Genomic DNA, 17,325 nt, shown 5'->3' on the forward strand with positions numbered 1-17,325 from the left:
CCAAAGGGCAGTATGGGAAAAAACTGATCCCAGATCTGAAAGAAAGTGGATATGAGATGACAAAGGATCCAAATGGATATTTAAAATTGTAGCAATGGTTTCTGTGTTAAGCCTTCCTTTCTTGAGTTACTCATTGATCCAGTCTTAGGCTACATCACGATTTAACTCAGCAGTTTTCCCTTATTTGTCTGAGATACTTACAAGCATGAATCTCACACGGAAAAACACTACGGTATTTCACAGTTGCTGCATCCATCGGTGTTGATGGCTTGGATTTTATTGGTTGCATCCCTGGCATGCTAGCTGTAACTATGCTCATTGCTCTTAAGAATGAATACTGGAATGTGTGTGACAATATCATGAGATAACTTTGAATTTGTTAGAACTCATATTTAGAAGAAATTATTATCCAAAGCTGGTGTTTTCTAATTTGTAACACATTATCCAAACCTGGTATTTTATAATGTGTAAGACATTATTGGTGTCAGAGTCACAATCGATCATGATAAACAAGTTTCCATCAATAGGAGATGTCTGAAACCTGATGATTTAGATTTCTGGTTGCCAACTTCAGGTTTTGAGGTAATTGAGGAGAATTTCAAAAGGTCAAAAGAATAACTTCACAAAGACTTGTTCTAAACTACATCCTAGAAAGAAAATATTGCTGCTAACTTGACAAAGAAATAGTACTTTAATACATAATATTTTTACAACATAAAAAGCTAGATGGTCTGATGAGAAACACTCTAAGCTTCTCAATACATAATTGAGGAAAAATTTCAGAGAAGACATAAGAATGAACTAGAATTAGTAAATAATGTGGGAAAACATTAACCTTGCTAATAATACAAAAAATGCACATTAAAATAATAAAGAGCTAACACTTTACAGTCTTAGAATTAACAAAAAGCTAAAAGATTTTTAAAAAATTAAAAGATAATTCCCTGTGCTCAGGTGAGTGCCTCAAAATTATCATTTTCATAGATTACTTGAACCAGTATAAATAGATAACAACATTTGGGATAGCAATTTGGCAAATAAATATCTAGAGCCTCAAAAATACTCATAACTTTAGGCTCAGTCATTAGTCTGCATAAAGCCATATGCATGCAGATGTTTATCATAATATAACTTATTACAGTAAAAATTAGGAACGTATGATAATTAAAAATTGGTAATAGCCAATTTGGATTTGTTAAGTGATCTTTAGTACACTTCTAAGATGGTCTACAATTTAGTCACTAAAATGATATATATTTAAGACTAGGTGGTTAAATAAAAATCATAATAAAATAATATTCAGCACACAAACCAGATTCACCTGTGGATACACAAAATTGCAACATTTTAGATCAAAAGCAATAAAAACTTAGGCATAGAATTAACAATGAAAGAAAACATCTGAAAAAATAAAAGTTAGCCCAAACTGCAAAGGTAAAAACTCTGCCATTGGTCAGGCTGGTATAACAGACACAGATCAAGATCAAGGCGGCTGCTAAGTTGATGGGAAACGTTTCTCCCAAGGCCCTGCTGCAGCTATAAAGTGTTGTCACGGTCCCCTTCATTGAGAGGCTCCTACTCTCTCACTCACCGAAAAATCTTGTTTTCTAACACCTAGACCATCAGAAACATTGCTCTTTGAAATCCTAAGAATGGAGCACCCACTCTTCTCGCTGGACGATTTTGGTCCTTCGAAACAGAGAAGCAGCCTTGATTTCCAACCCATGATCAGAGCTTCAGATAAGGGATTTCTGGATGCATCATTTCACATCCATCCTAACTTTGTGATTTCTAGAGAGAAAGGACTCTGGGTCCACTTTGCAGTCCAGATCTTCATTCCTCAAAGGAGTTACACTACTGAGTGGAGGAATTTTCCAGTTGCATTTTTGAGGTCATGATTGCAGCCTTAGAGCATGCTGACTCTTTCATCCACAGCCTTGCTTTGCTCTGAGCCTATCAAAGCACTGCTGCACTTAAATCCTATAATAACCTCATTTCTTTCTTTCTTTGATGCGACACCCCAGGGTTCCTCTGGTTTGTGGTCTGCCTTATTTCAAAAAAGTCAATAAACGTGATTTTTCAGACTACAGCTTACCCTGCTAGTGGCTTTTGACCGACGGGGTTACAACACATCAAAATCATAGTAGGGACTGTCTTCATGTGACAGTATTGTCCTATGTTTATTACACTTTTCCAAATATTTTTCAGTAAAGAACTGTTTCTTTCATAATGCAGAAAAGTTAGGCACTATTATTTTTAACTAAAATTAATCATCAAAGTCTCACATTACGCAAACATGTCACAATACTAACCATAATTACATCTGGAGGGTAAAATTGTGGGTGATTTATTTCTCCTTCCTTGAGCTTTGTCTTTTTTTCCCCTAAACTCATTATAATAAAAACGTGTTACTTTTTAAATTAGAAATGTCAGTAGTTACTATTTAAAAACCTTTGACAAAAATTCTGCTTATTAACAAAATGAAAGCTATGTTTCTGGACAATTATACTGCAGCGTGGGAAACTGAAATGACAAGTCCAGGGCCTGACCAGGAAGGGAGAAGGACGTGGTGCTTCCTCCAGTCACACGGTGGTGGTGGCATCTCCATGACCTCTGATGAGCAAATTTGACCTCTGTCCTCATTTCGCATTTAGGCTCCGGTAATTCAGAAGCTATAGTTCTGCTTAGGCCTTTAGGAAGCACAGTTTATTTTAAGGTCTTAGTAAGAAAAGACTGGAAGCCTTTGATGTAGGAAGACTGAGTTCCGATCTGCTCTTCAACTCTGTTGAGTGTTCTATGATTTGTTAACATCCCCTGATAACTAAGGCTCAGGGGAGGTCATTCTAGTGCTTTCAACTCAAACCAGAAACGAACATTTCAGAAGTTTTATTGTCAGTCTCAGTCACTGGGTGGTTTTATTCAAGTTCATCTTGCAGCCTTGTGCAGTATTTCTGAGGCTCATTTGACATCCTCAGTTAAAATGAAATGCTGCGAGGAAGAAGGGGATAAATGAAATTTTTAAAAAAAATTCTGGTGAGATATATAGAATATAAAATTTTCCATTTTAATCATTTTAAGTGTACAATTTAGTGGCATGAGTTACACTTACAATGTTGTGCAACCATCATGACCACATATTTCCAAAACCCTTTTAGCATCCCAAACAGACATTCTGTACCCATTAAGCAATAACTCCCCGTTTCCTCTTTCCGCTTAACCCTTGGAGACTTCTAATCTACCTGCTGTTTCTATGACTTTGCCTATTTTAGATACTTCATATAAGGACAATATTTCTCCTTTTGTATCTGGCTTATTTCACTTAGTATCATGTTTTCAAGATTCATCCATGTCGTAGCACGTACCTGCTTCATTCTTTTTTATTGCTGAGTAACGTTCGATTGCATGCATATACTTCATTTTGTTTATCCATTCATTTAGTGATAGACACTTGGATTGTTTCTACTTTTTGGCTATTGTGAAAAATGTTGCTGTGAACGTTGGCATACAAGAATCTGTTTGAGTCCCTGTTTCCAATTCTTTTGGATATATTCCTAGGAGCAGAATTGTGGGGTCATGAGGTAATTCTATGTTTAACTTTTTGAGGAAATATCACACTGTTTATCACAGTGGCTGCACCATTTTACTTTCCATCAACAATTTACAAGGGTTCCAATTTAGAGATGGAGGTAAATTTGGGACCTGATTTTTAATCCCAACTCTTCTAAGGATTTGGCTTATTATTTAACAAACCTAACTCTGAGTGGCGTATCTTATTCTTTCATGCATTGTTTTTTCTTTTTCTTCTATTGAATTACAAATGTCAGCTGTCTTTGAGCACAGATAAAGAGATTAATTATTCACTTGCCTTGGTATCTATGCTTGTAGATTAACCTTGAGCAATTACTCTGTTATTTCAATAACCAAAATCTTTCGGCTGGATTTCAGGATGAGCCTTCCTCATGCCCAATTCCAAATTTACAAATAGGATTACAGTGATATAATATATAATATACTATAAATTATATAATATATTATAAATTATATATTATAAAGTTATATAAAATATATTTATAATTTGATTATATTCTGTTATAATAAAAATCACCTAGAAATAAAGGTGACTTTTGTACTGCATGTAGTGTGATACTATTATGCCATTCTCTTGGGAAAATAATCTGGAAAAAAAATTCCCGCTTTGATCCAATACATATATATGTAATATTTCAGGAGAGATTTATATGTTAGCTGACTTTGGTTCCAAATGTGAGTACAGGTCACACCTACTGTCTTAAAAAGCATACTAGTCCTTCCAGATGGTAGCTCTCTTTTTTTCTCCTAATTGTTCTTCCCATTTGGCAGTGAAATGTCTGAAGCGTTAAAATTAGTAAATTCAAATGCCGTACAGTCTAATTGGCACAAAGATGTCTAGGAAGCACGCCATATCTAAATATCCAAGGTACCTGTCTGCTTTCTTGGTGGTTACTATCTGGTCATCCTGGTGTCGAGAACTTCCAGGAAGGATATTGGAAAAGCTGCACGTTTCTCACACACTGGCCTCCCTGGAGAATTGTCACATTTCAAACATGGAATTGCCTGGAAAAATCAACATCCACATTCTCTCACATTGCCATTCCAAAGGCCAAGTGCCAGAAATCTCCCATTTCCCCCGAGATTTCCCCTCCTCCTGTTCTCTCTGCCCTGAGACCTATATCCCCGACATTGACAGATCCCCAAACGCTCTGGCTTCTGGCTGGTTGGATCAATGGGGAGCCAGCAAGAGATCAGAGGGAGAAGAGTGAGGATAGAGATTCATTTCTCTGGCTCCCTCCCTGAGCAGTTACCTCAGGCTAGCTGGGACCCTCAACAAAAGGTCACTCTCAAGGAGCTCTCTTCTAGACAATTCTCTCTTTCTTGCTTCTAGTATCTCTCTCTCTGCCACGAGACCTGGTTCCTGCATGATTCCTTGTGGTTCTCCTACTTTTGTAATGAGTTCCTTTGTAAATAAACTCTTCCTTAATTAGTTTAACTTGACCGTTCTTCTGTATTCTGTTGGGACCCTGTGTGATACAGGCAAGAAAAGGATTTTGGTATTGCGGCTTCTTTCAATGAAGCTCACCTTGGCTAAACTAACAATTTTCTATCTTGGTTTGTGACAGTTCTGGGTGACACTATTTATCTCAATAGGTGTCATGAAATTCTCAAAACAGTTTCAACTGTAATTTAAAATGAAAAACTTGACATTTAGCACTTGTAACAGGGGGGAGTAAAGGAGTGTGACTGTTAGAAGCATTGGCTCAGTCATTCTTGAGTTGATAATTGGCCATTAAAAGAGGTATGTTCCAGGAGGCTGGGCATGAGGCCAAGGAGTGGCAAACACACATGCTCAAGGACGAATCAGGGGCAGACACTAGAAAATACTGGATATTGTGAATTAGAGAGTGGATGCTTTGCCTCAAGGCATTCAAATTCAAATTCATTACAAAACTGCAAAACTAAGCTGTAATTTTTTTGAATGTAAGCACAGGTATAATTTTTGGGATACAAGCACAAATTCAGTGAAAAATGATAACGTTTGCCAATAACTGTAAGTCAAGCGAGTGACCATGTCTCAGATGGGAGAAGGAAGACATTGTCATCAGGAAGGGACACAAGTGTCCTTCTGAGGGTGCTGTAATAGTTTTCTTGGGCTGCCATAACGAAACACCACACACAGGGTCGTTTAAACAACAGAAATTTATTTTCTATTTTGGAGGCTGAAAGTCCAAGAGTAAGGTGTCGACAAGTTGGCTGTCTTAGGCGGTCTCTCTCGTCGGCTGCAGCTGGCTGTCTTCTTGCTGTGTCCTCAACACGGGCTTTCCTCTGTGCATGCGCATGTCTTGTTTCTCCCTCTGTGCAACCAAATTTTCTCTTCTTATAAGGACACCCATCATATTGGATTAGGGCCCACCCTAATGACCTCGTTTAACCTTCATCAACTCTTTAAAAGCCCTATCTCCAAACACAGCCACATTCTGAGGTCCTAGGGGTTAGGACTTCAACACAAGAATTTTGGGAGGGTGCAATTTAGCTCACACCAGGTGCACATGTTCTATTTCTTGACTTGGAAGATGGTTTCACAAATATTCAATTTATAATTATTGATAATACTATATATTCAAATATTAAGCATTTTTATGATTTTTATATTATATTTCACAGCTTTTAAAAGTTGAACAAATCAGCATACCATGCTGGCCAAAAAAAGAGTTCTGGCGCACCCTTTCAGACTCTTTGTGTAGGCTAATAATATTCTTTGCTAAGAAGATCATCAAAAATAAGATATATACTAGGACAAGGCAATTCATCTCAGCACTGTTTTTCCTCCTCAAGAATGTTACAGTACAGAATATTTAAGGATACTTATTCAGAATACCTAATGCATAAATATTTTTTTATTTTATTCTTACGCCTTCTGAATATTAAAACTGTGTGTGTATGTGTGTGTTGAATACAAATTCTGGTGTATGTATAATCCCCCAAAACCCCAAACCTACTGTCATGAGAAAGCCTGCTCTTCTGTGAAATATCCTTTGACTCTGTCCACTGGGTTGTGGGTGACCTTGTGAAACTGATGGCTCTGGGAATGAAGCTGCTCTGTTAAAAGTGAGAATTTCCAAAAGGAGCAGCATATTACAGCTCAAAAGAGGGAGAGACGTTTTGTTTTCCATGTTCCCTAGGGAAAAAAGATGTTTATCACAAAGCAGAGATTTATCATGGTGTGTTCATTTCCACACTCTGCCATTGAGATAACCTAACATGTAATTGGATTTTGCATTATCTGTTCTTAGTAGGAAGGATCAAAAATCAGGTTGTGTAGGATTATTTGAAAGGTGCCAAAAAGCCTTTCTTCCCCCAGGAGAGCTTACTCATCACCTGGTACAGAATAATAGATGCCCAACATCCCAGTTACTTATCTATTCATTCTCCATCAATGTGCCAGGTAATGGAATGCAAAGGTGAAATGAATGCAGTTCCTGTTCTGTGGAGCTCCCCATCTAGTGAGGGAATCAAGTTGGTAAACAAGTAATTATAACATAACACAGTGAAGAAATAACAGAAGTCCATACGGGGGATATAGAAACAGAAGGGGGTACCCAAGGTAGTGTGAAGCCTCTGAGAATTCTTCCCAGAAGAGAGTCTGTGCTTAAACATAAAGGAGGATTAAAAGTGAATAAGGTTACACGTCAGGTGATAATGTCCTGAGGAGATGGAACCACATGAAAAAGTCACAAGGCATTAGCCATCTCACGGTACAACTACGATCATTTCCACATTCCAAAGACAAAAATGGAAAATGCGGTTGGAGAGGTGAGAGAGAAAAGAACTTTTAGTTTATGTTGAGAGATGATGTCATATTTCTTCTAGATATATTAATCCGGCTGCTATATAGATGATGGACTTGAAGGAGAAAGCATAGAAGGCAGAAGGACCAATTAGGAGAGATGATGAGAGAACCAAAGATAAGCTGAGTCTCCAAATTCTAGCTGGGATGAATAGATGAATGATAGAGGCACTAAGACATTGAGAATATAGGAAGATTTGTAGGCAAGGTTGATCATTTAGTTTGGGAATGGATGAGTTTGTGGTATGAGTGTGACTCTGGTGAGCAGTTAGATATATATCCAGAAGAAGTTCAAGAGAAGAATCTTCACTACAGATAAAGGTTTGGTGCTATCTAGAATCATGAGAGTAGATGAGATCACCCTGTCAAAATTCCTATGCAGAATAAGAGCAGTGGACAGGGCTGGAATCCTAGGAGATGCCCTGTCTAAAGAGTAGGAAGAGGGAAGCCCAAAGAGGAAACGGGGAAGGAACTAAATATAAGCAATAGACATGGACCAGGAAAGTCAAATGTAATGAAAGCCAAGAAAGTAGACAGTTTCAAAAAAGAGAGAGCAATCAATAGTGTCAAAATAGTGTGCTAATTCAATACAAAATAACTGAAAAATATCCATTGGATTTTATAAGTAGGAGGTTATTTATGACCTTAACTCAAGTAGTTCCTGGAGACCAGTGGGGGAAGAAGCCCAATTACCAGGAATGGTGCAATGAATGAGAGATGTGATGAAGTAAGCTAGTTTGTGCTACTCTTCTGAGAGGTCCAGATCAGAAGAAGAAAGTGAGTATTGGTGGTAACTCAAGTAGGACACTGGGTTAGAGGAGGATATTTTGATGATGGGCAATACTTGACATGTTTATAGGCTGCAGAGAAGGAGCCCTTAGATAGAGAGAAGAGGGGCTGACTGAATAAGGACCATGATGTGATGTGATCAGAAGAAGGAGGGAGGATGTATCAGCCTTTCCTAGGGCTGCTGTAACAAAGTACCACAGACTAGATGTCTTAAAACAACAGAAATGTATTCTCTCACAGTTCTGGAGGCGAGAAGTCCAAGATGAAGGTGTCAGGAGGGCCTTGCTCCCTAGACTCTGGGTAGAATCGTTCCTTGCCTTTTCCTAGCTTCTGGTGGTGGCCGTCAATCCTTAGTACCCTTGGCTGTGTGTTTGTGTCTTCACATGGCATTCTTTTCTCTCTCGGTGTCTGTGTGTGTGTCTGTATTTGTGTCTGGATTGCCTTATTCCTATAAAGACATCAGTCATATTGGATTAGGATCCACTTTAATGACCCCATCATAACTTGATTCCATCTGCAAACACTCTATTTCCAAATAAAGTCACACTCACAGGTACCAGAGGTTAGGACATCCACATATGTTTTTGGAGGACACCATTCAATCCCTAATAGAGGGGTTAATCTTGAAAAAAACCCCAACAGAGGGGTTGATCTTGAGAAAAGATATTTCATCCTCTGAGAGTAGGGAAAAGGAGGTAGAATGGAGATGAATGGAGACAAGCTTGTAGGTAAAGAGGGCAGGAAGTTGAAACAGTTCATGCCTAATGGCTTCCATTGTCATGTGCTGAGAGTAAGTTGGGGCAGAATTGAACAAGGGGCTTAAAGAGGGTGGCAATGATCTAAAAAGTTATTAAAGGCAACAGATAAGATAAATGACCGAGAGGAGTAAAAAGATTGATGGATAGTGGGGATGAGAGTTCATTTAAGGTAGGGAAGTAAAGGGAGTGAAAATGCTACCTCCTTCCCCCACTCTCCAAAAAAGGACGAAAGGATGTTCTCATTAGATCAAAGAATCCAGCAAGACTAATGCAAGAGAGTGGAAAAACCCCAGAATAGGAGGAGTCAGCAGGGAGTAAGGGATGGGGTGGTGAGAAAGGGTGAGCTTGCCTTTCCCCAACTGAGGGGTGAGAGGCCTGGCTGGAAGAAACTGGCTGCACATAATTTATTTCTGACACATATTGGAGTAGACTACTCATTCCTTGAAAAATATGGCGAAGACTCAGTGAAGACAAAAAGTAATTTTTGCTGTTTTATAATTTGCAAAGACTTTTCATGTATGCTGTTTTATTTAAAGCCAAGAACCATGTCTTACAGTAATTTTTATAGAACTTGGTACATGGAGGGGCTCAAAATAAGCTTGTTTCTTGTGGATTCAAATATTTTACTTGAAACAAAGAATGTTATCAATTATGTCTATGACAATAATGAAAATCTAGGGAAAGAACGAGGCACAGACAAGTACATTTTAGTGGGAGGTAGAGGGATAGAAGAGATCTAGTTGACAAGAGTTTCCAGCAGAAAAGAGCCAGAGATCTGGAGTCAGATAGACCTCTGTTGGATTTCCAAGTTTCGTGTGTCTATGTGTGTGACTGTGGGGGAAGCTGTTAGTCTTGGTTTCAAAACCTGAAAAATGATGACTAGGGTGGCAAACTGTCCCCTGGGAGGCTGAGGGCAACCTGAGATGTCTCAGATTTGGCCAGCATGGAGCTTTTTTAAAAGTTGATTTTGAATGCTTTTAGATAAAGTCCTGCCTGTTTATTATAAAAGAAGGGACAGCGGAAAACACCACGTTGTTATGAAATTACTGAACCTGGCTGATGCCAAAGTGACCAGGGTAGGTTTTCCACCATCTACCAGAAATGGAGGCCACGAAGAGAATTAAGTCCAATTATGGAAAATTACAGACAGCTACATTTCTTAAACACTTCAGTTTGCAGCCTATGAAATTAGTTAATGTTAATTATTACCATTTGGGTTTTCACAGCTCCTTAGAAGTTATGATTGTGTGTATAACATTGTAGCTTTATTTTCCTTACTATTCTTGCTGCAAATAAGTTTCTGTCTTTCAAACACCCTCTCCCCCTCCTCTCTGCCATGTGGTCAGTAGCATTTGGGGTGGTCACCGCAAGTGGTTGAAATGTAGGGCCAACACTAATGTAACTTAGAGAAGGGCAAGGAAGGAAAATGAGATTGATTTAAAAATATATCTATTTCTAATTGTTAATAAAAGGTGAAAAGATCTTTAAATACTTGAGAAAACCTTTCTCTATTAAAGCAATCAAAGGCCATTAGTGTGGCCAAACTCCATTCTTCAGTCTCCAGGTTGAAGAACTCACTTTAAATTCCGCCTAAAAACTACCAGAAGTCTTTTAGAGCAGTGGGTAATAATGGTACCACTTTTACCGTATCAAAAAGCAGTAGAATGTAAGATAATTAAGAGTTTCAAAGCCAGACTGATGTGTGTGGAATGGACCTCCATTAATGAGCTGAATAAACTCGTATAAAGTCTCAATTTATCATCCCGGACGTGAGAGTCGCTGTCTGCATCTCAGAGGGTCATTTCCTCCCTTCCTGCTTGCTAGCAGAGCACAGGGCAGGAAACTTGGAGATGAACCATCCGCAGCCTCAGGGGGTGAATCTCAATTAGTTGATTGGTGAAGATGCTCTTCCCTTGGGCAGCATTTTGCAGTGGGTTCTGTGGAATCCTAATTCAGGGAGGTGTTCATTCTGACATTATTTTGGGAAATGCCACATTCTCTTCTACCATATTCTTGGAGACTCCAAATATATTTTTTATATTAATGTCTCAGAGGAAGCCCTCACTAAGAAAGTTGTTTAATTAGTGTTTACTGTTCGTAGTTGATTACAGTACTCTGTTTCCATACTCTACTTTTTAACAACTATAAGAGTAGTCTTTCAAGAAACACACTTTGGGAAATGTTGCATGAGTATTTATTTATTGCTTTTAAATAAGCTATGTTTAACCGTAAAGCATTGAAAGACTGTTAATAGTATAATTGCGTTTAAATTATTTACATCTAAATTATGCTCTCTTAAGCTAATGTCAAAATTATCCTTAGCATCTTTATCTCTTGGTGGAGATGATTTCATAAAATCCTGTGCCACAGGAAACTGGCTGAGTTTTAAGCATTCTCTCCATGAACTACACAAAGTAAATAATCAATAGCGACTGTCCACAGACACTTACGGGACACTTTTGAAGTGCTTATATGACTTTAAACCGTAATAACTTTGTATAAACACATGCAATTCCTAACATTTTTCTAGGATAGACTTAAACATAACTAGAATATTATGTTATCCATCTGTCAATGTGATTTCTTCCTATTATAAATATACAGTATGTCATTTTGGTTGCTAAAAAGTTCTGTAAATTGTACTCCTCATTCAGTAAACACTGAATAAGAGCTTTATAAACAAATGCTCTATCACAAACATACAAATAAAGAACATGTATGCACATCTGTTTGTTTTGTATTTGATGCTGATAACGAAATCCTACAATTATCACTAAAACGGAACAATGCATGACCTGGAATCCTCATTTTCTTGACAGGTGTTATAAAAACGTGGCATCATCGCAATGAGGGACAGTTACTTCTTGAGAAGACCTTGAACCTCATATTTGGCAAAATGTTTCTAGGGCCACCAAATGGAGGACAGAGGACAGAGACAAGTCTGGGTCCTGAAGGAGTCAGTGACCTCATAGGGATGGGACACTCCTCCACTTCACAGGTCCACGGTGTTCCTCAACAACACTGACATGTCCATGCCTCACATATCTAAGATTCATTTTCCTTTTCAGCCATTACAAGTCTTACTGACACCTCAACTAATGGATGCTGATTTTCAAAACAGGTAAGAAAAAAACATCATGGATGGTGTCGTAGGTTGAATAACGGCCACCCAAGGATATCAAGTCATAATGCGTAGAACTTGTAAATGATGTCTTATTTGGAGAAAGGGTCTTTGAATCTGCAATTAAATCTTAAGATGTAATTAAATTAAGGATTTTGAAATAAGGAGATTATCTCGGATTATGTGGTAGGGCCCTAAATGCCCTCATAAGTGTCCTTATAAGAGAGAGAGGCAAAGACAGATACAGAGAAGGCCATGTGAAGATGGAGAAGCTACTAGAAGCAGTAAGAGGCAAGGACTGGAGTCCTCACTGGAGCCTCCGGAGCAAGGGTGGCCATGGTGACACTTGATTTGGACTTCTGCACTCCAGAACTGAGAGGACACATTTGTTGTTTTAGGTCACCGAGTGTAGGGTAATTTGTTACAGCAGCCACAGGAAACTCGTACAAATGGCAAGGCCAAGGGCATTCAACAAATGTGCTGTTAGGATTATCCATGATGTCCCTCTTCCTTTCTTTCCCTTCTTGGTTACCTGCTGTCACCTCTCTGTTCCTCTTACCCTTCCTTGCTCCCTTCTTCTCTTCTTGCAGTCTTTCATTTTTATCCTCTTTCTTGCCATCTTCCTGTCTTCCCTGCACACACACACGTATACACACACACAAATTTAAGAATAAACTATATAGAGAAAACAAACAATAAAAGCAAGAAAAATGCCATATAGTGTTAAGTGCTTCTGTGAATAATTTAACTAGGAATCTAAATTATTGGGTGATCTGGCATGGCCTGCTGATAAAGTTAAATTTGAACAGAAGTCTAAACAGTAAAAAAAGGTCCAACCAAAAGATGATTGGCATTGGGGGTTGAGGGGAACGTTCCAGGTAGAATGAACAGAGGATGCAGGTTTTAGGATGGGAGCAAATTAGACCATTTGAGACACCGCAAATCCCCCAGAGCGGCTGCAGGACCATGGTAACCATTATTTTAACTTGTGTCTGTCACAGAGGAGGACAAGATGGTGACTCGTTCAGGCTCCTTTGCTCCCCTCTCCATCCACTCCTAGCACAGTGATGGGCACGTAGTTCTGTGGTTAAGAATGTAGAATCTAGGTCTGGACTGCATTTAATTCCTAGGTACTGTCTGCGTAGACTTTGGGCAAATTTCTAACTCTCAGAACCCATTTATAAATAGAGAAAATAATAATAATATCAACAGCATAACATGCCTGGGAGAATTAAATTCATTAAAGCATGTAACACTCTTAAGCACAGTTCATGGCATATAGTATACAACTCAATAAAGAATTGTTTTTGTGATTATGGCAGGTTCTCAGAAAGTGCAAGGTGAATGAAGGGATGCACTTCTATCACTGAAATTAGAAGGAATCTCCTAAAGCTCAGAGCTAGAAAGATAGGTAAGGAAGAGGCCAGTCAGGAACCTTGGGCATGGGCTGGATCTGAGTTTATGAGCCGCAAGAGCAGCTCTTCTCTTCTCCTTTGTATTCAGCTCTCTGTTTTATCCATCCTAAGATCCTGGAACCTTCAGAAAGTTCTTGTAGAAGTTGAATTCCCATCTCCTGTATGGGATAAGGAGTTAAGGGGAGGCAATAATCTTGCTTGGAATGGAGCCAGAGTGTAAACACAAGGGACCTGTTTCTGGGAGAACATTCACTGGGGACATCTCACTCAGGCTGGGGGCCCTACGATCCATCAGTTGACAAAAGATGCTGAAGAAATTCAGATCTTGTTGCCCACCACACATCATGCAAAATCACGGGAGTACAGGTTGGGCCAGTCTCCGACAAGTGGTCTGAGTCTATACTGAAGGCCATGATGGAACATGGACACAGTTCTGTCAGGGCTGCTCATAGAGAGGTGGATCCAGGTCTGTGGGCCCAAGCATATATAATTGGCAATCTCTCTTTAAGAAGATGAATGCAAAATTACAAGTTCAAAAATAAATGCAAAGCTGAATTTTTAAAACAATTTAAAATTCTTTTAAAAGAATTCTAGAATTTCTTTAGTATGCTTTTTTGGTAAAGAAACTATCGCAAAATACAAAATTTTTAAAGCTGATAAACAGCACAGTCATAACAAAATCAAGAAAAGGAATATATCTTCATAACTATCTGACAAATTCTAAACATAATTTCCTACATTTTCTTTGATCATCTCTTTGTAAGACAATGATTTTGTAACATCATTTTTGTAGAGAAAACAGAAAAATATTTCAGTCTTTCCTCTAGAATAATAGATGACTGAAATTCAATTTTTATTACTGACACTTTAAAAAAGCTTCCACAGGCTAGTTTCTGGTTCTGTACATTTCAAACTTTGTTTTTCCTCCTCTTTCTACAGCTTTCTGGGACTGAGAGTCATAGGTCACACTCAAAATGGGATTACAGTCCCTACCTTGAATCTTTGTGTTTCCATCGTGATGAGTCAAAACACTAGGGGGCAGTATTCCTGGGAGCTCTTCCCATTCTAGGACAGCTAGTAAGAATGTAACTACAACTCGAAGTGACTGTGAACCACATAAATGTATCCCACTTATTCATAACCAAATGTAACTCTGTCTCAATTTCCCATTAGTTGCATCTTCAGAATTCCAGTGACCACCCCACTGCCAAGAGGGGAGTGATGGAGGGGATGTCAGGGTGGAAAGAGATAGTGGTCTTGAGCAATTGTAGATAAAATAGCTTAACTGTGCAAATGTTGCAAAACAGAGGACCAATTGAATACATTGCTGAGGCATCCCTCAGGACCTTGGAAAGGGCTAGTGGAAGTGAGAGGTGCTCTAGTTTGAGCTTCATTAGCTTCCCAGTGAATCCATCTCTGCACACATACAACCTCATTTCTTCTAATGCAATGAAGAAATACTTCACTGACAAAGCTTATAAAACAAGATCCAAGACAGACTCCTTCATATAGAATTCTGCTCTCCAGTTGATGGTGACATAAGGACCGACAATTCGTATTTCAAGCCATTATTTTCCCCCATTAACAGTAGATTCTAAAGGACTGTGACTTTTAGCTGATATTCTCATCTGCTTTAGCTTTGAATAAAGGAGATAAAGTTAGTGAATCTGCCGCTCTGCACCTTCCACCTTCCCCTTCTCCCCTAAATCGTTTTCTTGGATCTAAAAGCACCCCTGTGTGAAGCAGACAATAGTATCATTGGGAGCATTTCAAAAGGGAAGCATTTGCACCAAAATGCTTCGTACGTACACTAATGACATGCTGAGACACAGCTGCAGGGTGTAAGCAATCCATCTTTTTGTTTTGCTCCTCATGTTGCTCTGCTTTTTTCCTTCTTGCTGTCTGAAAGCATGAATGAAATAACAATATGAAAACCGCATTCTTTTATCCTTGAATCTGACAAGATGGCAAAGCCATAATATTGCTAAAATGCTTAATTAGTCATGCAAAACTCATAAGAAATTTTAATGACTTTCAAAAATATTTCAATGAAACTGGAAAACAATTTAAATTTGCATATAATACATGCTCAATAAATATTTGTTGATTTATATTCTAAAAGCAAAACTGCTAATGCACTTTTGGAGGGGTTTTTTTTTTTTTTTGCAGTAATTTTTCGAAGTGAGGTTGAATATAGTAACAAATGTGAAGGAAACATTCTCTATTTTGGCTGTTTTGAAATTAACAGTATCTTAAAAAGTATCTTGATTTAACAATACTTAGTGATGTAACCACAGGACCAGGAACAGATTTTGCACCCCCAAATTTGCCTCTGACATAAGGATTATTTTGAGCTGATGATTGTTAAGAAGCAGCAGACACAGGAAAAGCTCTGAAAACCTAGGAGAAATTACCCTTTTTGTAAGGGAAATTTCCATTTATAAAAGAAATCTCCATTTGTAAGGGTGTATCCCTCTGTGCCAGGAAGAGAGGGATGACTCCAAATCTCTAGAAACTCTTATCAATGGAGAAGGCAATGACTTAAATCTGCATGACAACTTTACCCTTGTTTATTATACTTTTCCTAGTAATATCCCATAACTGACCCTCATCTTAACAACTGAATGTTAAAGCTGGTTTTTTGGGAGCAGCAAAGCCAGCCAGGAGCATTCACAGAAGAAAAAATTTTGACCTGCCAATCAAAACTCATCCTGTCAGCCCTTTCAGACCAGCTGGCTCTCCCTAACCCCTTAAACTTTACCCCACACCTTGGATGGGCAAGACAGATTTGAGAGCTTGGCCTCCTGTCTCCTTGCCGGTTGACCTCACAATAAAGCCTTTTCTTTTCTCAAAAGCTGGTGTGCCACGGTGTCAGCTTCTGTGTGCATCAGGTGGCGAGCCCTTGCTCAGTAATAGTGGTATGCAAAGTGATTCATTGTATCCCCTTATAAGTTTGAAATCTATTATTGATGAGGATTTTTAGGCTGCTTAATTTTAAAATGGTTTATGATGAGGATTTTTAGGGTGGTTAATTTTAAAACTGCAGATGAGAACCAGGCTCCGAGGAGTGGAATTTGCTTGCCCTTTGATCAGAGACAGTTGCATTTGTGAAGGAAATCTCCATGCCTCCCTCTCTGCCCCAGGAGGAAGGGGCCATGGCCTTATCTCTGGAAACTCTTAATGGGGAAGGCAAGAACTTAAGTTGTTTACTGTCTGGCAACCTCATGTAACTGACCCCCCACCCCAAAATCCTCCTTTGTCTTTAGCTGAAGATAATATTTGAGCGGTGACTTCTGCCATTTACTCAATCCGGTTTGATTCTTATCTAAAAGTTGTGGGACCGCCCAATGGCCGGACCCTACCGGCACTGGTACCATTTTAACTTTTTTTGTTTGTCTCGTAAAGAGATAACTCACATACCTATGCCTTAAATTTAGCTCTAACCCTCAACTTGGGGCAGCAGAAGCTCTGACTGCCCATGGGTCCTGTCCCCATGCTATTCTATACTATTCTCTAAATAAAAGAGCACTACTGCCAGATCTTGAGAGTCTAAGAAATCTTTCTTTTGACTCCTCGGCTCACTGACCCCGCATCATTATGACTAAAATTTTAAGAGATTGAACTTTTAAGATGATCAATCTATAATTGACTCTAATTCATGAATTTCTTGTCGTTGCATTTTTCAAACAAGTATTGAATCAGTATATGATAGCCCATATTAAAATATGAAATGAATAAAAAGTCATGAAGAATATAAAAAAAAATGTGTCCAGGAACTCTGAATGGGGAAAGCAAACAAAATGCTACCGTTAAATAGAATTGGTTAAGTGAAAGGCATAAAACAAGAACTGCAGAGAAATG

At 38.6% G+C, this 17,325-nt stretch overlaps 1 long non-coding RNA gene across 1 annotated transcript in view; it reads left to right on the forward strand.

The window, feature by feature from the left end:
* LOC139073412 (uncharacterized) overlaps positions 1 to 17,325 on the forward strand; it is a 37,681-nt gene that overhangs the window by 17,026 nt on the left and 3,330 nt on the right. Inside the window, exon 3 of the long non-coding RNA XR_011522115.1 lies at positions 11,748 to 12,049. This is a non-coding gene — a long non-coding RNA (uncharacterized lncRNA). The remainder of the gene's footprint in view (positions 1 to 11,747; positions 12,050 to 17,325) is intronic.

This window comes from Equus przewalskii, chromosome 9 (assembly GCF_037783145.1).
Source record: "Equus przewalskii isolate Varuska chromosome 9, EquPr2, whole genome shotgun sequence".
NCBI lineage: Eukaryota > Metazoa > Chordata > Mammalia > Perissodactyla > Equidae > Equus > Equus przewalskii.